The following is a 23,600-nucleotide window of genomic DNA, read 5'->3' as shown; positions in this document are numbered from 1 at the left end:
GCTTGACATGTATGGGCAATCTATTCCAGAGTCTGGGTTGTCTCTGGGTCAGGAACCTATCCCTCCAGCATGTTTTGTTTATTGTGATGACAAGGTTTAGATCCCTGGAGCGTGTAGCTCTGAGGGATTGGGATTTCTTTAAGTGTAGCATGTCCAACAGCTCTGGGTTTGACATGGCCTTGAATGTTAAGCAGAGATCGCCTCTGAGTAGACGATATGCGACAGAGTATAGCTGGAGTTTTTTAAGGCGGTCAGCGTAGGGCATCTGCTTTAGGCCTGTGATTCTTTTAGTGAGGTATTTCTGAGGCCTTTCCAGTTGTTGCAGATGTCTTGAGAGGTACATACCAAATGGGGCGTTGTATTCTATAATGGGTCTAATGAGGGATGAGTACAGTGGGACAATGACCTCCTTTTTCTGGATGAAAAGCCCTTCATGATGAGGTGTGCCACATAGAAGGATTTCCTGACTGTTGTGGCGATGTGGTTATCGAAGGTGAGACCACTGTCCACCTGTGTCCCTAAGTCTCTTATCACACTTTCTGTGTTTAGTGTACTGCCACCTATATGGTAATTCATGGATACATGTTTTTCCCAAAGGGATAACAATACATTTCTTGGCATTGAGCTTGAGCCCATGGCTCTGGCACCAAGCATCTGTTTCTGTAAGGCCCTTTGTAGAGTATCCACATCATTTGGGGATTCAATAATGGCTCTCAGTTTGCAGTCATCTGCAAACTTTGTTAGCCAGAGTCCCTTAGTGTTGACCTGTACTTCAGAGAAGTAGATGCCAAACAAGAGCGGCCCCAGGACTGAACCCTGAGGTACTCCACTTGTCACTTGTCTGGAGCTGGATTTGGAGTCGGCTACTTTTACAGTGTGGGTTCTATCAGTAAGCCATTTAGCAACCCATTGGGTGACATAGGAATTAATGCCCAACTTAGTAAGTTTATCTATGATTCCAGAGTGGGGATGGTGTCAAAGGCCTTGGCAAGGTCTAGATAGGCTGTGTGGACCACCTTACCCTTGTCCATGGCTCTGGAGACTGATTCAAAGAAGTCAATCAGGTTCAGGAGACAAGATCGGCCCTTCACAAACCCAAACTGGGTGGGGTCCAGTGTTTGAAGGTTGCCAATGTCTTTGTTTATAAGTTCCATGATAATACGCTCCATGGCCTTGCAGATAAGGCTTGTCAGACTGATGGGACGGTAGTTTCCGGGATCCAAGGTGGATCCCCCCTTGTGGATTGGGATAACTGTAGCTCTGCGCCACTCAGTGGGCACGAATCCTGAGGTGAGGCTATGATTAAACATGACACTTAGGTGACGTGCCAGTTCATATTGTAGTTCATGTAGTACACAGCCCGGGATGTCATCTGGTCCCATGGATGCTGTATTCTTGGCTTTAGAGAGTGCATTTTGTACCTGTGTGGCCATTATTACTGGAATTTGGAAATCTTCCGGTATTGGGATGGGCCATTTAGGGGGTGAAGTTGGCACTGAATCGATCTGCCAGGATATTGGCAATATCCTTCGGATCAGTATATTTAATGCCATTCTGTTTTAGCTCAGAGCAGATCTGAGCATTGCCATTTAGATTCTTGACATAGTTATAGAATGCTTTGTGGTTGTCTTTGGAATCTTTGGCAATTTTATTTTCGTAACTAGCTTTGGAGGATTTTATGAGGCATCTCAGTTTCTTACTGAGGCTAGTAAGGGAGTTTTTTGCATCCTGGGATTTTCCTCTTTTCTGCAAAAGTTTCTTCCTTTTGTTGTAAAGTTTGTTTATGGCAGGGACCACCAGATTGGCTTCCTTTTTGGATGAGAGCATTTTGGTTCTATTTGGGATGGCAGATTCATGCATGAGTGGATGTGCTCAGACAGTGCCTTAGTGTAGGATTCAGCAGTTGAACTTTCAGTTCCGTCTGCATGGGTGTCATGAAGTTTGTCACTTCTGACTTGAGTAGCATGAAGTTGGCTTTGGAGAAGTTTTTATGGTGGTTTCTTTACTGGGGGTGGGGTGGGATGTGGATGTTAAGGGTGATTAGCTTATGGTCAGACCTGACTAACGAGGGGGTGACCATAGGTATGGAGCATTGATTTCCCATGTTGGTAATGACCAGGTATAGGATATTGGAGCCCCTGGTGGGACTATGGATTAGTTGATCCAGGGCGTTGGAATTTATGAATTCCAAGAACCGCTACAAAGGTGTTGGGACATGAGTAGTTTTCCCAGTTAATGGCAGGGTAGTTAAAATCACTCAGTATTAGGGTGTTTGGTTCTATCTTAATATCTTCCAGTATGTTTAGAAAGGTGTAGTGAGAATCTTGGGGTATGGTGGGCATCTGTAGCAAGCTACAATTTGGATTGCAGTCTTACCTAGTGTTAGTTGCACTTGGAGAATTTCAGACACATTGTGTTGGCCAACTAGCCTGGTGGTGTGAATATACTTGGTGAATATTGACACTCCTCCACCTTTAGTGTTTCGGTCCTGGTTTGATGGCCGAAAAGTGTGGTAAGAGTTGTAGCCTGGTATTGCAGGGGTGCTCTCTGGAGCCTTGAACCAGGTCTCAGTTACTGCACAGATATCGATGTTCTCCATTTTTAGGAGTGCCTCGAGAGAGTGCATTTTGAGGTTTAGACTTCTAGCACTGAGTAGCATTACCTTCAGATTTTGCATGCTTGTACCTGTTACAGTGGTGGTTTTGTCCTTTGAAGTTTGCCTAAAAGGCACTATAGGGGTGGCAAGAGCCTTAGCCAGTAACCTGAATCCCAGGGGCGACAGGTGCAGACCATCTCTGGCAAAGCATCGTGGTCTGTCAATCATGTCGTCCCAGGCAGACAGATACTGGATCCCCTTTGAATGACACCATAAGCTTAGCCAATTGTTGAAGTCAATCATTTTATCCTTATATTGTGGTATCATTCTGGGTGAAGGCAGGATGCTACTCAGGGCTAGGGTCATACCTGCCTGGGCCACATGATCCAAGAGCTCTTCCATGTCTCTTTTCATGTAGTCCAGGGAGGTGGGTGGGTGTGGGAGTCCCACACCCACAGCCCCCCACACCCCCTAACTATATATACTAACTCCAGGATTGGACTACAGTGGGGAAAAGGGCATATACCTTTCACATACCTTATAATAATCCACATGGTGCCACTACTATGCCCTTTCCCCACTGTAGTGCGATCCTGGAGTTAATATATATAGTTAGAGGGGTGTGGGGGGCATAGCCCCCCACCTAGTCTGGTTTTATATGGTCCAGCTTAAAATTTACTATGTTGAAATTGAGTATTACGGGTTTCAGTCTTATGGGTTTCAGTCAAGTGACTTTTCAGTCTTTTGAAATTTTTTGAAATGTCATTCTTATGGTCTCAGTCAAATGAGTTTCAGTCAAATGAGGTGTCTATCATATGATAGGGATCCGTATGAAACAGTACTGCCCGTTACTAAGAGATCTACAAGCAAAAGTCAGATGAGGCATTTTTGCATATAGAGTCTATATATGGACTATATTATCTTACTTGCAGACCTGACGTAAAGCAGGACAAATCTACTATCATGGCAGCAAAGCTTGTAAAACCCTAGTCACTTACCTTACCCTGGTATAACACTCCCATGGACACTGGCAGCCTGAATTGATTGTACTCATTGCCAATAAGATATTTGCATTATAAAGGACTAGGAGATTTTGCAAAATCTGTCATACACTATATCAATAACAATATATGCATACAGTCATTGCTATGTATGCATTTCTAACATAAACATCTCAGTTGATCGATTTACATGTTTGTATTGCCTATTCCTTTTCACTAGAATAGGCAACAGCAGTCCATAATTCAGGCAACAATAACTGATACACTGGTTTCTGTTGTTTTTTTAATGAATGTTTCTCAGTCTTCTATTAAATATTTGTCAGTTTAGCACACATGATTAAGACTGTGATTTGTTTGCAAGCATCATTCTGTAGTCCCAGGTTTGATTCTGTGTGTCTTCATTTGCCTTCTGTGTAACGCTGAACATGTGGCTTATTGAAATAGAACTACTGAAGATAGGCCTTTGTGTCTAGCTGGTTTATTTGATTAACAAACAAATACAGCAATTCCTTGTCATGTAACCTCTGCATATTTGTATTTTCACTCCATGCCTTATTGAGCATGTATGTTGAAGTACCAGTATTGGTAATAATGGAGATGTCTATAGACTGTTATGCAGTGTAACCATACCTTTCAACTGTCCTGATTTTCGCAGAATGTCCAGATTTTTGTCTCATATTTTTGGTCTGTTCCTCATAAAATTTATGATTTTTCCGGCAAATCACTGTGATGATTTGGTGAGTGAAGTCACTAAATAATGGCATACATCTTTCAGATTTCAAATCCTTCAGAAAAAGTTGCTGTTATTTTACAACTTTCTAAGTTTATAAAAGCAATATTTAAAATCTGTCCCTATTTTTGGGCCTTTGCCCCCCCCCCCCCCATTTTTTCAGGCTTTGTCCAGATTTCTAGCACTAAGATGCTGAGAGGTATGCGTGTAACCCTATTATAATGGGCAGGTTCAGTTTATTGACACTCATATAGTGTGTTCATCAAAGCAAGTCGAGATATCTGGACAAAGCTAAAAGCAATGATGGGACAAAGACAATTTTTAACGAATAGACACTCCAACAGAACCAACACAGGTTCAACCAAAAATACACACTTAATATCGAACCACTGTGTGAAATGAATGAAGGCTCCAGTACTGAAACACAAAGAATTTATTCCAACTCTGTACAGACTAAGCATATGCTTTCACCAGCAACCTGGCTTCTTCAGAGTCTGACATTACAACACTCCATATTTAAAACAAGCTGATGCATTCTCCACACCCATATAATTAATCAATTAATTAATCAAACAATTTCCTTAAAATACAATTAATATTTCAGCATCATATTATAATGTTAAAAACTATTAATTATCATTTAATCTCAACAATACATACAACTAAATAAAACAAACATATATACACTCAATATGTATATAATATATGTTATAAATTATAAAGATATAAAAACATTTCATCTAGATAATACTGCTTAAATATTTCAACTGAGGTTTTATAGAAACACATGCATTTAATCCAGGTAGCATTAAGCCTAAGCTGCCATTCCATTTCTAATCTTGCTACCCTATTTTGTATGTCACATTTAATGTTGGGTTTAACCCTATCTATAATAAAAAATAAAAATTTATTAAAATTAACGCATACCTTACTGTGCAAATAAAGTGCATTATATTCATCTTTCCTTTTAATGGAATTAACATGCTCTCTTACTCTTTCAAACTTGTAGTCATGCCCACATAAAATGCACAAGATACACACAATTCTTAGTAGTACAATTACAAGCACCTGGACAAGGTATTGTGCATTGATGACCCACAACACATATATATGCCCTCATCCTTTGCATGAGCCACATTTGCTCATACTAGATCTAATATTACTTTTACCCTCTCTTTCGAGGATGCTCTTCAAATTTTTTCCTTTCCCATAAACAATCACTGGGGTATCACCTAAAATCTCTCTAGTATCTCCACTTAGGAAGTACTTCCACAAATTCCTAAGACTAGAACTCAGCTCATTTGCTTTTTCATTATAAGTTAAAACAAACTTTGCTCTATTCATTTTGATGACTGTGTTATCACTGCCACCTATGTTAGCCCCTTCATCTCCTTGACCTCTTAAAATGGGACTATATCTATTTTTTCTTTTTCTGTATACTTCTTTTTTAATATTAATCAACATTGAAAGCGGATATCCCCTATCTAGAAACATTCCGATCAATATGTAAATTTCCTTCTTAAAGACAATTTTTAAATACTACGTTTATAAACTTAGAAACTCACTAGAATAACATGGTTTGTATTAGCATGTAAGGCTATGAAGTCTGAAACTCAAATGTTTGCATTATTTGGGGACTTACATTCTCAATAATTTGCCAGAAAAACACAAATTTTATGAGGAAGACACCAAAAATATGAGACAAAAATCTGGACATTTAGTAAAAATCCAGACAGTTAAAAGATATGAGACCATACCTAGTCAAGCATTGTGGTCTTTCAACCATATCCTTCCAGGCCAGCAGATATTGTTCTCCCTTTGAATGACACCAACAACTATGCCAATTATTAAAATCAGTTATTTTTTTGTTTCTATTGTAGCATCATTCTTCGAGAAGGTGGCTCAGTGCTAGGCTCAAACCAACCCAGGCCACATAGGTTCTTAGGTTCATAGGTGTGTACTAGGCTAATGGCTCTGGAGCCTTTACAAGCCTAGCCCATAGGATCACCCTGGCATCGTGCCACCCAACCTTAGTTCCAAGTGCCTCCGTCCAGCAGAGCCACTGGAGTAATACCTGGAGTGAATTTTCTATTTCCCATCCACTCATCAAGATTTATCTTGAAGAGGGCCAATGAGGTGCTTTGCTTGACATGTATGGGAAGTCTATTACATAGAATGGGCAGTCCCTGTGATATGAACCTGTCCCTCCAGCATGTTCTGTTGATTGTGGTAATGAGGCTGAGGTCTCTGGAGTGTGTGGTGCGGAGGGATTGGGATTTCTTTAGATGGAGCATTTCTAACAGAGATGACATGGCTTTGTAAGTCAAGCAGAGATCACTTCTAAGTAGGTGATATGAGACAGAGAATAGTTGGAGTTTTTTTAGTCTGTCCATATAGGACAAGTGTTTAAGGCCTAAGATCCTCTTTGTGAGGTACTTTTTCAGCCTCTGCAGTTGTTGCAGGTCTCTAGTGAGGTGCATGCCAAATGAGGCATTGTACTCGATGATTGGCCTAATGAGGGAAGAGTAGAGGGAGACAATGACCTCTTTCTTCCTGGATGCAAAACCCTTTATAATGAGATGTGCCACATAGAAGGACTTTTTGACCACAGTGGCAATGTGGTGGTCAAAAGAGAGGGTGCTGTAAACCTTTGTTCCCAGATCTCTTATAACTCCTTCTGTGTTCAGTGGACTACCATTGATGTGGTAATTCATAGGAACTGGGTTTTCCCAAAGGGGATGATGACAATTTTTTTGACATTGAGCTTAAAGGAAAACTCCGGGCTTACACACATTTTAGCTCAACCACGAGTCATGCTCTATCCCTGTGAACTCATCCCAGTCATCTACAGTGGCGACAATCCACAAATACACTTATTAGTTCTACATATCTACCTTTCCATAGCGTAGGGCAGGAAAGCCCATCCCCCGTTCATCAGTATCGCATCCTTTCATTTCCAAATTGTCTCCCCCTTCGTGACGTATCTTCGACATAGTCATATCAGTAGTTCTCTCTAGAGCAAATCCTCCTACAATGTGACGTAGACATTTATGTCGGCCAGCCCATTATCAGCTTGTTGGGGAACTCTTTTACAACCTCTGTTTCGTTCCAGACAAAAAACTTGTCTAGAGCAAGTAATTCCTTGTGTGCAGCTGCAGGCAACGTTCCTGGACGGAGAAGAACTACTATTTTTTGGTAAGTTTTTTTTCTTGTTCTTTGTGTAGTAACTTTGTGTCTGTGCTTTTTTTTTCTCATCTCGTGTTGTTTCTGCCTGCATGTGTGTGTGAGTGAATGCGTGCCTGAATGTATTAAGTACGTAAGTGCTGATTACAAAGTTGAGAGTGAATGAGCAATGCAAGTGTGTGTGTGCTCACGCGTGAGTGCTGAACAGACTGTGTTTACGTGTGTGATCGTGTGAGCATGTTGTGTCTTTCAGCTTTTCCCATGCAGATCCAGTAATCGGGATACCCATTCAGCCAGTGTCTGTGTGTGAGTGAATGCTGTGTGTGTGAAGGCAGATGAGTCAGTTGGTTTGTGTGGTTGCCTGTGCTTATCAGAGAGGAGAAATGCAAGTCGGCGATTCATCTACTCGCTGGCAGCAGCGGCAGCCCCTCATAATTTTTGTGTTTGCTGTGATCGGTGTTGTAATTCATCCTAATTGCTGTTTCCTCTACTACTTTCCTGTGTGATCCCCAGCCACGAGGTGCAGAGTGCATCGTGGAATCCTTCACTCACGACCCCAAACCATTTTATGTCTCTAAAGTCTGCCATAGACTACAGAAATGTTCTTGACTACCCTTAATAATTATATGTTTGGCCTGCCGTTAGTAACACATTCTACATCCTAGTACCGGTCTGCACCTCTTGGTTGGTGATCGCTCGGTTGATTGCAAACTTTGTGGCTTTGTATTGTTACATTATTTTAGATCTCACTTTTGAAAAATGAAAATCCATGGTTAAAGTACTTAGACTGAAATTACATTCATATAATGGTGTGGTCTCAATTGTCACCTTTATTTATGTAAACGTTGTGTATGCAATAACAAAGCATGATCAGAAAATAATGGTGTTACATTTTAAATCAGCCACAAAACTATGCTGATTTGTCTGAAACAGCCAATACCACTGCACTGCAGTAGTGATATTTATCTAGTACCTCTAAACCTTGAGTAGGCTTCTGTTTCTTCATGATGCATTCTAGTAAATAAAATAATTCCCTCTATGCCTGAAGTATTGCAGGAGAGAAGAGCTAGGCATAATCACTTTGCAATTGAGTTAAATGAATTGGGAATCAACTCCAGCTCCTTGAGTTTAGATTTGCAAATGTGGTTTCATCTCTTTTGCATGTTTCACCAATGTGTATTGAATAGTCACAGTACTGTTCAGTATGCAAGGGTTACAGGCATCCTACTCATCTGCTATTATTTTTGTCTATGTGTACCCATTCTCTGTGCACATTTAGTGATGCTAAAGGCATCTGAACTGCTTATAGATACATTCATTTGATGACTGAAGTTACCTCAGATATTTTTCACCAGTAACATGAACATTTTTATTTGCAGATGTCCTATACTTAAAAAAAAGTACATACTGCTTTTTAATGTCCAGTATTTGAGAAGTATGCTTACAAGGAGCTGAAAAGTAGAGCAGAAATATACACTCACAAATGCCTGGGGGGATTTCAGCCAGCAGCAGGTTTTGGTAGTGTAGATCTGCCATCTAGAATAATTAAAAAATACTAACAAGGGCAAAACCACACATATAGTGAGTGGTGTTTAAAAAATCCAAAAATTCCCCCAAGGCCTTATTTTAGAAGGTAAGCGCAGCTCCATCAGTAATAAAAGAGCTATAATATGTGTGTAAGTGTATACATACACTATGTGTGTATGTTATGGGTATAATTATTTGTTTGTTCATTTGTTTTGTTTTTGATATGCCAAGAAGGATGTGGCAAGATCTAGAAAAAATCAAACAAAAAAAAAAATTCAGTGAACAAAAATATAATTGTCTGGTTTGCCTTCTACGTAGTATCAGCATGTACTCCAATAATAATTTGTCACACTCAATTATTCTGGTTTAGATAGCCTTAGCTGCAATGAAAAATACTTCATTATGGGCTAATTTGCATGTCTGTGAATGGTGTTATCTACCGTGAAGTTCACATAAATACTTGCTGCAGTAGATAAAAAAGTTGGAGTCTGCATTATGGAATCACATGCACATCCCTCCACACATTCATTCTTCTACACACATACAATACACACATTCAAATGCACACATGTGTACACTCACAGCACAGACCCAACATCTGCACTTGAGTTGTCTGAATGCCTCCCTTTTCTGCAGATTGCAGTCTTGCATTTAATGTTAGGCATTTCCTGCTAAGTACTCCCAAGTGTATAGTGGATCTTCCCATCTATGTACTTCCCATCTATGTACTGTTAAAGTCCCATTAAGGCATGAAAAAAGTATGCCTGGTGTTTATTGGTTCCCCCTAATCCCTCTACTTTTGAAGTGGCATTAAGACATGGGAGAAGAATCCCCAGATGTTAAGTGGTTCCCCCCATCCGTGTACTGTTAAAGTGCCATTAAGGCATGAGTTGTAAGAGTTATCCCTGCTGTCTAGATTTCCCCCATCCCACATTCTCCTTTTTAAGAACTGTTCAGGCACAACTTCTAAGGGCTATCTGAGGTGGTGAGTAGCTCCCCACATCCAATGTCGCAGGCTCTCCTCATTAGTTCTTGATTCCTGGGGTGTGTGGAAGTATGACAGACATCCCAAACCACCCATCCAAACACATGCCTATACAGATGAAGCAGCTCCCTCCCCAACTGAATGCATTCACTCACACACTCATCCATTCACACGCACAAACACAAACACACGCACACACACACACCCCTAATGTTACCCCTCAGTACCCCTCAACTGCTACTTCCAAGGCAGACACACACGCAAACATAGCCTCACACATGCAGCCCCCCCTGCACACACTCACACATACATCCCCTAACCCTACCTTACCAGTAAACTCTCTGGTACTTATCTCTGCTGTGATGTTTGAACCTTGGCATTTGGTCTTGTGCACATCATGACTATGCTAATTTACAAGGCCAAGTGACTCTATGAAGTGCTTAGTGCATACATGCTTTCAGGAGGAGGGTTCTGGGGCGTAGGAGGACATGATTAATTAGCCTATGCTTAACACCTGACTGCCTTATTATCATGTTGCCTTTCTTCATGTTTATGCAAAAGCACTGTCACTTGTCTCATATATTCAGAAGAGAAGATGAAGTGGTGTATGGGTGCAAGATATCTATGGGACATACTTTATTTATTTATTTATTTATTGGCATTTGTTTACCGGGAAAGTCCACCGGGCCAAGAGAACCATTTTCAGTGGAGGCCCAGGGAGAAAATCTCCACAGTATAATAATACAAAACACACAAACAGTAAATAAAATATAGAACAGCTTCAAGATACAAGCAAATAATCACAATGCATACATAGTAATATACAATAATTGTAAAGGTGGCAAACAAATTATATGTGCATATGAGTATAGGTGAAACATAGCAACCAGTATCGTTGTTATGAGTTGTTATGATAGCATAGTGGTGTAGAGGTTGTGTTGTCACCTCACTGCAAGAGGTTCTCTGGTTCAATTCTTGGCTGGCGTGCCTTCTGTGAGAATAGAGGCATGTGCATTGCCAGAGGCAAGAGAGATGTAAGTGCAATTCTTTTTTGAAGGAAGTGATTTTTCTAGAGGTTCTGGTAGCTAATGGTAAAGAGTTCCAAAGTTTGGCAACAGAGAATGAATAAAACATGTTGCCGGCAGGGAGTTTAGGTTCATAGGTTCATAGGTAGATACTAGGGCATTTATAAGCCTAGCCAGAGTGTATTTGGCTTCCGCCTCCCTATTAGATTAGCCTACTGTGCCTTTGTAAAGTAGGTCACAGAATGTACCCTTTTAAGATTAGTTTACTGTGCCTCTGTCTAGCAGGGACACAGAAGAGATCCCAGGGGTGAATTTGCGATTTCCCATCCACGCGTCCAGAGGTTTGTATACTTGCAGTAAGTAGTAGTTGGTTTTCAGATTCAAGTGGCCTGTTAGGGTGGTAGTGGGTGAGGATAGAAGAGATGGCTGGACAGTCTGAAGGTTTGTAAATAATTTTATGAGCTGTTATTAGCTGTAGGTAGGTAAGATGGTGGGGAAGTTTGAGCCAGTTTAATGATTTTAAGGAAATACAGTGATGGGAAGAGTATTTTGCATTGGTTGCTAATTTGGCAACCTTGTTGTAACAAGTCTCAAGCTTATTTTTTAGGGTGCAGTGGATACTGGTAAGGACAGGAATGCCATAGAGTAATGAAGAAAAGAGAAAAGTTAGGGCAAGAGTACATTTGGTAGACCAGTTGAGAGGGTTTCTGATGTTATTATGGATGTGAAGGTCAGTGCTTGTAAAAGGAAAAAAAGTTTACGACAGAGAAGCATTTTACTAAGAATAACCCCAAGCTCAAATAACACATTGCAACTTTTGAGTCAGATCAGTAGACAGAATATATTTAATGGTGATGTGTTAAGTTCTCAGGTAACTGATAGAGTGAATCAAGAATACAAAAATATCATATTCTAATGTAAACTGCAAGATAGAAACGTAAATGGAATTTGGGGTTAATTATAGGAAAGGTGCAGACATATGCACTTTGGTGTCACCATGAGGCAATAACTTAAATGCTAGAAGGATAAAAGGAAAAGATGTGAGTGTTGTTATTGCCCTGGCTGAATTATACTGTGGACTATGTGAGGACATTAGCAAAGGTAGCAGAGTCCTGGGAAGCCTTGTCAGGCGTCAACTCCAGAAGTGCAGATGTCATTGCCCCACTCTGTAGGGTACTGCAAACACCTATGGAAGTCATAAAAGGAAAAGCAATCAAATTATGAGACTACATGATGGATTCCCATGATGCATAAGGGAGATGGAGGAACTGACACAAGGCAAAGCTGTAGTGCAGGTAGACATTAGTGGAAGCAGAGAGGTGTAGTACAGACAACACTGCCTCACCAGTGTGCAGGTAGCTGGAAGGGACTTTAAGAGAATACGAAAATGTGAACTTGGAGAGGCAACAGTAGCCACTTGGATGAATTTAAGGCTGACATTGCAACTTTTTTTTTACTTCGGGGGTTGAGGGTTGGCGTAATGGTTAATGTGTTTGCTTTACAAACAAAAGGTGCAAGGTTTGATTCTCAAATGGGAAAATTGGTTAGACTTAAAATGGCCAACAAGGGCAGTTAGTCTAGTACTGACCTATGAACCTATGCAATCCTTAGCAAGTTAACAGTCTATAAAAACAGGGATGATAACATAAAGTGCCTAGAAAGTAATTTACTTGCTAATAAAAAGCAGATACTGATTCATGCACTTCAAAGCCGTGGATGAAGTATTGTTTGTAGGCCACACACCATCTGAATACAGTTATTAGCAAGGCCAGTTTTCCCTTAGCTTAGATTGGAGTCATCCTATCCTACTTGGCATCTTCAAAATTGTCCATGCCAGCTCTGTGTTAGTAGCCACATGATTCAGAGTATTTGGGCTTATAAAGTCACCATTTCTATTATTGTCTTTACAATGAATTTTACAAGGCGACCTCGAGTGGACCTTAAACATTCAGTGGAGCCAGTGCTTGGATCCGTTATTGGGCCAACAAGCATTTTCAAGACATGTCAGATGCACATAACTTGCTCTTGATATCAGATTTTCCCTATGCAGATTTCATGCCCCAATCTCTAGATGACTGTCACCACAGATGCGTCAGTCCTAGGGTTGGGGGAGCATTATCTTGGGTGAATGGTCCATGGCGATTGGTCACAGAGTAAGGTCAGCTTGCACATCACTGTCCTGGAGATGAAGGCAGTTCTTTTTCTTTGTAGGTATTTGTTGATTCCCTTTCTCTAGTGCTTACTGACATACACTGAGTCAAAATGGAGGTGATATGGTATATCCGCAAACAAGAGAGTACGTGCTTCTGTCCTCTGTGATGAGTGGGTATGAGATTATGGAAATGGACCATGCCTTCTGACCACTTTCTGATGTACGCATTCCTGAAGAAGCCAGCTCCATGCTGAACAGACTCTGACAATGTTTGCTGATGCCTCACCAGTAGACGTTTTGCTTAATGGTGGTGTCGATCCCTTTTCCATTGAGAGGGAAATAATCACTGTGATCTGCTTGCCTTCCCAGGAAACCTCAAATGCAGTGACTTATTATCTTCCCTAAGCCCCTTTCAGGATGCAGAGCTGCTGTAGTCCAGGTGTGGCATGCATGCAGTTCTTTATGCCTTTCTCTTCTTTCTCTTATTCCTAGATTTCTGCACAAAACAGGACTGATAAATGCCAGGATCATTATCATATCTCTGGATTGGATGACTAGTGTGGTTTAACCTTGGACTGGCCTCATCTTTTGGTGAAGCAGCTCAGGTTGGCTGTTGCAGTCCTTATTTGAGTGAAGGGTGTAAACCCACTTACGTGGTGTTTTCTGCAAACTGCACGTCTCTTTTGTTGTTTTAAAAAGACCTAAGTCAAATTAGTAATGTGAAAAATATGAATAACCGTGTTTGGCTAAATAGTGTCTACTGCCAATTAACAGCTCGATATATGACCAGTGGAGCAGTAAGATTTGAAATATACACAAAGAAAGGCAGGGAGGGCCTCAAAGTAAATTTACTACTATGAATAAAAGACTAAAGGATTGCTAAATAGTTTCAGCTGAATTAGAGAAGATCATATTAAGCTCCCAAATGCCTCAGTTATATGCATTATGCAAGTGATACATACATGCACAAAATAATTAGTAGCCCCCCCCCCCCCCCAACAAAAAAAAAAGTTTCACTGCATGGAGTATAGAAAACAGTGAGTTTTCAGTACATAATTTTACTGTGCCAGCATCATAGACATAAGTTTGCTACCTACTGTTTTACAGTCCTTCAAAATGTGTGGAGATGATGAAAATGTCAACAATAGGCTAATGTTCCTCAAAGAGATTGTAAAACAAACATATGTTAACATAATAATGTCTTGTAGAAATAAGGAGGAAAAAAGTGTACACAATGAAATAATCAAAAGTTATCCTCAACTGTTTTACGAAATTTAATTTGAAATTGGTAATCTTTCTGCTGCTACCTAACAAATGATTCTGCAGGCAGAGGGGAAGACATTTGAAATGGCACTCCCTTCCTTTCTATTCTGAGCTGTCAGTTGCAGTGACAGTTTTCACACCTCTGCAGTAGTGTGGGAGGAGGGGACTGTCAATTCATGCAGGACTACAAAAGAACACTTAGAACAAAGGCATCCAGTTTAGCTAATACTCTGTCTGCTGTTAGATAACTTCAAATTATACTGTAAAGCAAGCTCTGATCTAAACATAAATGAGGGTGATTAGCAACAGAAAAGAAGCAGGCCTAACACAGAAGGAATACAAACTGACAGTGAGTCACAGATTTCCCATTATATGTCAATGGCATGGGAATTCACAGTTACTTCCTTATGTCTGGCATGAGTCACAGAAAGGAGACTTGAAATGCTTTATGGGAAAGAGAAAGGCTTGAAGGTGAAGCAGATCACGTTGATATAGCAAGCCCCATCGGTAGCCATGTTGTGGTAAACAGGCTAAAATTACAGATAAAGCACTTAGAGTCAATTTTAGCTGTTAAAATAGGTCTGGAAACAAAGATAGACTGAAAAAAACATATTTTTTTTAGTTCTAGCCCGGAGTTTTGCTTTAAGGCCATGGTTCTGACACTAGTTGTTGGTCTCAGTGAGGCCTTTCAGTAGGATGTCAACATCGCTTGGATAGTTAATAATAGCTCCCCAACTTGCAATCGTCTGTGAACTTTGTCAGCCAGAGACTCTTCATGTTGGCCTGGACTTCAGAGAAGTAGATACCAAACAGTAGAGGACCCAGGACTGAACCCTGTGGGACTTCACTCATGACTGGTCGGCAGTCTGACTTGGAGTCGGCTACTTTCACACTGTGGGTTCTATCTTTGAGCCAGTTTGTAACCCACCTAGTGATATAGGGGTTGATGCCTAGCTTAGTGAGTTTTTCTATGATTCCTGAGTGGGAAATGGTATCAAAGGCTTTGGCCAGATCAAGGTAGGCTGTATGAACCACCCTGCCTTCATCCACAGCTCTGGTGACTGACTCAAATAAGTCAACCAAGTTGAGCAGGCATGATCTACCCTTCACAAAACCAAATTGTGTGGGATCCAGAGTTTGGAGATTCCCCTATATCCTTGTTTATTAGGTTCATGATGATACGTTCCATAGCTCTGCATATCAGACTCGTCAGGCTAATGGGGTGATAGTTCCCAGGGTCTGTAGTCTCTCCTGCTTTGTGGAGAGGGATGATTGTAGCAGTGTGCCATTCAGAAGAGACAAAGCCTGAAATGAGGCTGTGATTGAACAGGGCACACAGGTGAGGTGCCAGTTCACTCTGTAGATCATATACAGCACAGCCAGGGATATTGTCAGGTCCCATAGAAGCTGTATTCTTTGCCTTGGACAGTGCTGTTTTAACCTGTGCAGCAGTAATACTGGTTGACTGACAATCTACCGGTATTGTGATTGGTCCTCTGGGGGGGGGTAAAGTTGGCACTGAATCTGTCGGCCAGTATATTGGCAATATCTGTTGGCTCGGTATAGGAGGTACTATTGTGCAGTAGCTCAGAGCAAATCTGGGTATTTCCGTGGAGATTCCTTACATAACTACAGAAGGCCTTGTGGTTGTCTTTACTATTTGCTACAATTCTGTTTTCATAGCTAGCTTTAGAGGATTTGATGGGGGATCTCAACTTTTTGTTGAGGCTGATGAGAGTTTTTCCAGTCTTGGGACTTCTCTTTATTCTGCATCAGTTTCCTCCTTCTGTTGTAGAGTTTGTTTATGGCAGGGGACCACCAGATTGGCTTACTTTTTTTTGGAGGAGAGCATCTTGGTTCTATCAAGGAAGTATGTTTCAGATAATTTCCTTCCATGTGGACAATAACTGAGTCATACTGATAATTGCGGTTCAGTGACCTGAGTGCATGTGGATCTGGTGGATTGCGGCCCCTGTTATGCAATTGAGAGTAGCCCTCTTCTTGTTTAGGCTAGTGAGTGAGACATCAGTATGACTCACAATGGAGTCTACGTCCTACGACCAAAATGTTTGATTGTATGATGGTCTGCTTTATGAGCTTAAATGTAAAGACACTGTGAGTTGAGGCTGAATGTGTCTTATTGGGTATGCTTTGCTATTTTGGTTTTGAGGTTGCTAAGGGTACTTATTGTAATTATTGTATCTGGGAGGCCTTTTAACTTTTAAGAGTCTCAGCATGTTTGGGTTTATGTGTTGTCTTGTAGTGTGTGTGTGTGTGTGTGTGTGTGTGTGTGTGTGTGTGTGTGTGTGTGTGTGTGTGTGTGTGTGTGTGTGTGGCAGATATTGTGTAGTGTTGTATGTTTCTGACAACCTGCTTGATATTTGTAGCTAGTGTATTTGAGAGCCTCACTTCCATACACAGTGTATAAATATATTTCTCACATACTGTGTCAGATTATTTCAGGATTAGGTGGTTGTCAGAAAACATGAGACAATTACTACTTTGCCTCTGGATGCCCATTGCTACCTAGCTGTCTACAATGACAGTAGTGGGATACATGGAGAGATGCAGCAGGGAATTCTTTACTCTTTTTTGTGTAACCACTCTGAGGGAGAACAGACTTGTTAGGGTGCTAATTGGGTAAAAAGTGCAATCTTAGTCTAATCTCATGAAGCAATGGTCCCTCTTTGTTTGTCACGCACCTATGTGCTCTGGAATTTGTAGGGGTAGTTCTCTAGTGAAAATGAGATTACAAGCACCTGCATCTATACAGGGCTCTGTGAGCCATCACTGCATGATAAGCAGCATCATGCAAATTTGCCAGCTTTATACAGACAGAGAAAAACAGTAAAAAATAAAAAAACAGGCCATTCACAACAAGCACACTATAATGTTTCCTCAGTGGTTCTCAGCACAGAAGAGAAAAGGCAGCACTCTACTCTCACTAGTGGGCAGACCTAACTTTTCTAACTCTAAACCTCTAAAATGAAGTCCAACACGCAGTAAATAAGTAAATTAAACAGTAAACCAAACAACCAACACACAGAATCAGGCAGAAGTGCAGATACTCAACAATTCATTACAGTGGCAAAAAAAACAAAATTAATTTGTTAATTAGATTACATTCATATGAAATAAAGGAAGATGTAATAGATGAGTGCAAACACTCTGCATCCCCAGACCCCGGGAACTACCGCCCCATTAGCCTTAGGTCTGCAAGGCTATGGAGCATATCATCATGGAACGTATAAAGAATGACACTGGTAATCTCCAGACTCTAGACCCCACCCAGTTCGGGTTTGTAAAAGGCAGATCATGTCTCCTAAACCTGATAGACTTCTTTGAAGCGGTCACCAAAGCCGTAGATGAGGGTAAGGTGGTTCACACAGCCTACCTAGATCTCACCAAGGCTTTCAACACCATCCCCCACTCTGGAATTATAGATAAACTCACTAAACTAGGTATAAATCCCTATGTTACAAGATAGGTTGCCAGCTGGCTCACTGACAGAACCCACACTGTGAAAGTAGCAGACTCCAAATGCGACTTCAGACCAGTGACAAGTGGAGTACCACAAGATTCAGTCTTGGGTCCTCTCCTGTTTGGTATCTACTTCTCAGAGGTGCAGGCTAACACAGAAGGTCTTTGGCTAATGAACTTCGCAGCTATGGTAGCTTGTTGGCTAGGCTTACGTAGGCCCTTGGGCCGATAGCCTAGTACCTACCTATGAACCTATGAACCTATGACTGCAAACTAGGAGCCATAATCAAAACTCCTAACAATGTGGACATCCTACAAAAGGGCCTCACTATGTCTAGTGTCAAAGCCATGGCCTCAAGCTCAATGCCAAAACGTGCATTGTCATCCCTTTTGGTAAAAACTCTGTACCCATGAACTACCACATAGGTGGTAGTCTACTTAACACCGAAAGTGTGATAAGAGACCTTGGGACACAGGTGGACAGTAGTCTCTCCTTTGATAATCTAATCACCACAGTAGTCAGGAAATTCTTCTACGTGGCACACCTAATAACAGCAGGTTTCTCATCCAGGAAAAAAGAGGTCATCATTCCCCTCTACTCGTCACTCATTAGACCCATTATAGAGTACAATGCCCCTTTTGGTATATACCTCACAAGACATCTACAACAACTAGAAAGGCTGCAGAAATACCTCACAAAGAGGATTATCGGCCTCAAACAGATGCCCTACGCAGACCGTCTCAAAAAAAACAAGCTTTACTCTGTCGCATATTGCCTACTCAGAGGTGATCTCTGCCTAACATACAAATCTATGTCAAACCCAGAGCTGTTGGATATGTCATGAGTTAGAAAAGGTTCTGCAAGTACATACCTTCTGTTTTCTGTAAGAAACCACCAAAACAGTGTTATCTGCCTACTGAGGAAAAAAGGGGTTTTCAGTATCATATCCCCCCAATCGTAAATCTGAATGCATTTAGTTTGCAGAAAAACGTAAATCAGAAATGTCTGTTCATGATCGGTAAATTATGTATGAAAGGGGCTGTCTGAGGTCAACACATTTTATATCTTCACTGAAATCCTTCCTGTTAAACTCTCGACTCTGATTTTATTAATCTGCCCCCCAGGATAATGTGTCTTACCATCAACTAACAGTTACAAAGCAGTTTATTCTTTTTGGGAAAGAAGTACAGGTTATCGTGAAGATGTCAAAACACTGACATACACAAGTCCTTCTTCACATAACTCAGAGGAAGCAGACCACTGTAGTGCATTTTTCATTACCTCTGACCTGGAAAGCACGCTCCCCGAGAAGGCAAACTTTAGCGTTATTCCTCTTGCAATGTCATAAACCACCCAGCAGAATAATACTTAACAGTTGACACTAGCCTTTTCACGCTAACATTGCTACTTTTGCAAAAACATTACAAAGTGTGGGAGGGTCCAAATTTGGTTGTGATAATACGTAAGTACCCTTCTTTCTTACAAACTAAAAGAAAGACATTCGAAGGCAAAACTGATGCTAAGCGCTTTCATTCTTTAATGATATCTAGAACTTCTTCAGAACTGACAAAATTTTAAAAATGTCAGGTATAAGTAAGGCGCACAAGGTATAGAGATAGAGAGAGAGAGAGAGAGAGATGTAACCATGACAATAGCATACAACGTCTGAGAACACAGTGAGGAAAAAAATTAACCAATCAGAAGCTACACATTTTGTACAGCTGTATATACATTAACAAATATTAGTATAAAGTGGGAGTGGTCAGACTCCCCAACTCAATGCACATTTAACATTTAGGTTTTCATTGAGTCCAGGAGGGGTCTCAGCATTAAGTAATAACTGGCATCGCAATTCTTTCAGTTCAAGCAAAGTCTCACAATCTCAAAAAAATTGGTAAACTTGTTCCAGTATGAGAGATTTGAAACCAATAAACTTAGGGCAGCATAAACTGTGTCTTCCTAGCGCATTTTTTTCATCTTTATTTCTGATAGCTGCCAAATGTTCTTTTACTCTATCAGAAAGCTTTCTGATCGTCTTACCAACATAAAATGCTTTGCAAGAATTACACACTGCTACATAAACTAAAAACTTAGAATGGCAATTAAAGTGTTTTTTTTAAATAGACTGTAATGTTACAGTGTTGAAACCTGAACTTAGAGCCAGTATACAGTAAATGTACTGACATACTACACATTTGTACAAGTAAACATGCCCTTAGTGTCACTGTACTTGTAATACAGAAAAAATGTGGGTTATCTTTTTCAAAAGACATTTTCAGAGTGGTAGTTTTTTTGAAGGAAAAGGTAGGATTATTCCCTAAAACTTGGCATAAATCTTTACTAGCTCTAATAATGATCCAATTTCTCTGCACAATGTTTCTAATGCCTTGTGCATCCCTGCTGCTAGGAAGAGGAAAACTGCAGTTCCTGTCAATGTTTTCAGTTTGATCTAGTGTGTCTTTAGCTACTAAACCGTATTTGAGTATAGGTGTATGTTTAATGCGCCTGTGAGCTGCTACTTCTGTGAAAACTTCCTGCACTAGTTGTTCAGGATAATGTCTCTTCACAAACAGGTGTGTTAAGAACTTGCTTTCTAAAAGAAAAGTATGGTCATTAGTGATGTTGTGACAGTCTAATAAACTGACCTCAGAGCACGTTCTTCTTCGTAAAGAAAGGATGTTGGCTGCAAAAGTCTAAAAAATTGTTTCTGTACATATCTTTTCTGTACGCATTAGAACTAGGAAACCCTGTGTCATTGTCTATAGAAATCTCGGTGTCAAGAAAATTGATTACTTTGCCACTACCTGACGTGACAAAATCTAAGTATGGAATACTGTTGGAGAGTGTATTAATGAACAATTCTAGTTCAGTTTCAGGTCTCTCCCACACAAAAAAAAACATCATCAATGTAACGGCGGTAAATATGAACTTTGGCAAACCCTGGCAGATGCATTAATGTATCTAATTCCCATGCGCTGAGCACCAGGTTGTCAAAAGCTGGTGCCATCTTGGACCCCATAGCCACACCTTTTATTTGCTGATAAAGCTTGGTGTTAAAATGGAAAAAGTTGTTAGTTAAAACTGCTGTCAGTGTGATTAGTGTTTCAATTCTACAGGTGCTGAAATTGGCGTATTTACTAAGAAACAGTTCAACAGCTTGTAAACCCTCTTGGTGAGGAATGTTAGTATACACAATGTCAAGAGTCACAAGAATACATTTAGAAAAATCCAGCTGTGAATGATGTAGCTCATTAAGAAAGTCCCAAGAATCCTTAATGTAAAATTTGGTGGCCTGTACCAAGGGGTTATAAACACTGTCTAGGTATTCTGAAATGTTCCCTGTCTTGGTACGTTTATTTGAAATAATTAATCGAATGGTGGATTCACTGGGTCATTGTGTATTTTTGGAATGCCAAATAACTTGCCAAGGTACAGGTTATTTACTTGCAGATATACAAACTCTTCTAGTGATAGTTGATTATTTTTCTCAAGTGTTTTTATCATCCTGTCAATTACTGCAAAATGTTTGTTAACTTCTTTTAGGGACACAGTTTTGTAAAAATGATTATCAACTAGCATGTTTTCTATAGTGCTGATATAGTCCTCTGTAAGGGCAAGTTATTCTGCCTTGGAAAGGTTGTACCATTTAAATACATTAGGTTGTTGTAAAAGACGTCTAACTTCATGCTCACAGACACTCTGGAAAGTGGATAGGCTGTTGTTCAAAATTGGATTAAAGACATTTATTTTCTTAGGAATTAATCTATGTGTTTGAAATGTGCTACGTGTCGATATATCTTCATCATCCTTGTCACTATATAACAATTTAAGATTTAATTTCTGTAGAATCAACCTTAAATCAAGTAGTGTGTCAGTAATCTTAGCCCTTTGTGATAGAATGAAGGTGAATCTTCTATTTAGCAACTTTAAATGTGCCTCGGAAAAATCTCTGTTAGTGAGGTTGAAAACTGCATTAGAAAGCATATGCTTTCTTTCATTTACAATTGTCTCTTCTTCGAGTTCATTGTCACTATTGTTCTCCCTGTGAACGAAGATCTCCATTGTCCTTTGCTTCTCTCCTTCCCTCTCTCTCTCTCACTCTGTCTCTCGCACCTGTTGTGGATGTAGTTGCTGTGCTCATATGGACCGCTTGTTCTTGCAATAAAAAAGAAACCTGTGTTTCTGTAGAACTAGGCTTTAGTATATTATTTTGTGAAAATTTAGCAAGGAGTGGAGTGTGAGAAGTATTGACACCATTCTAATGAGGTGTAGATGTGATGTTAGGATGTTCCTGTTGATAAGGAAAGTGAATGGGGGGAGATACTGGTGCCACAGTTTGTCCTACTTGTCTTGTCAGCTTCTCATTTTTGTAATAAAATCTGTTGTTGTTACTTTTTTTGTTGGTTAGTCTGTATGCTCTCTGGCTTTGATACTGTTTTAAATCACGATCTAACGTCTGACCTTTTTCTGTGGACTAGGTTGGCTATATGTCTTATAACTTTAGGAAATATACTGTCAATAAAGTGTCGGAATAATCCAAAGTCAGAGTGTTTAAGGATAGCGTTGTGTAAGTCTTCAATTTATTTTTTAATAATGCTCGTCCTTTCTTGGTTGTGTCCTATTAAAATTTTGAGTGCTGCCACTCCACAATCATTGTACAAATTAACCAAATCGTTATAACGTTCAGAATCTCTGGTATTACCAGTGGGAAATTTATAAAATCTGAGGCCATGAGGAACAATATTATGATGTTACGCAGGAGTGTAGAAAAAAGTTGCCATACTCAATGTTTTTGAATAAAAACAACTTGGGATCCAGTTCGAAGATCAACGACTTGCAGTGATGGTTATGGGACTGAATGCGGTATGGCTCTTCTCTTTGACCCATTGTTTTCTGTCTCCTGTTTCCTTGTAAAAAAGGATTATGAGTGTCTTCTCCATTTGCAAAATGCAAAATCTCTCCTGTAAATGGTATTTGTGCGGTAGACTCAGGAACTAGTGTACGAAGAACAGTTTGAGCTGCACTTTGTTCAAGGGATTGATTTTGTAGTAATAGTGGATCATTTTCTGGGATGTCTGTAAAATATCACATTGATTGACTGTCTGTAGTGAAGAAATAGGACTTCTATCTCTCATCTCTTATCTCTCAAGATCAGTGTGAACTCTTTAAAATTGACTTGAAGACTGTTACATCTAATAAGCAAACTATGAGCTTTGTACATGGTTTCATTAAATTCTTCTATTAGCGATAAAAGTTCTGGTGGCATTTTGTGCACTGTGAAATCTTGAAAAGACTGGCTACTAGAGCCTGGTTCCACCATCTGCATGTCGTCCATAGTAATAGTTGGAAAAAAATCACTAATAATAATAAAACCAAACTGCGATAACTAATGTAAATGAAGAACTGTACTAATAAAACAACAAACTTCTTTTTTATAAACTAAAAGAAAGACACTCGAAGGCAAAACCGATGCTAAGCGCTTTCGTTCTTTAATGATATCTAGAACTTCTTCAGAACTGACAAAATTTAAAAAAATGTCAGGTATAAGTAAGGTGCACAAGGTAGAGAGAGAGAGAGAGAGAGAGAGAGAGAGAGATGTAACCATGATAATAGCATACAACGTCTGAAAACACAGTGAGGAAAAAAATTAACCAATC

Source organism: Protopterus annectens, chromosome 2.part1 (assembly GCF_019279795.1).
Source record: "Protopterus annectens isolate FY-2018-M chromosome 2.part1, PAN1.0, whole genome shotgun sequence".
Taxonomy (NCBI): domain Eukaryota; kingdom Metazoa; phylum Chordata; order Ceratodontiformes; family Protopteridae; genus Protopterus; species Protopterus annectens.
This window is presented reverse-complemented; position numbering follows the sequence as displayed.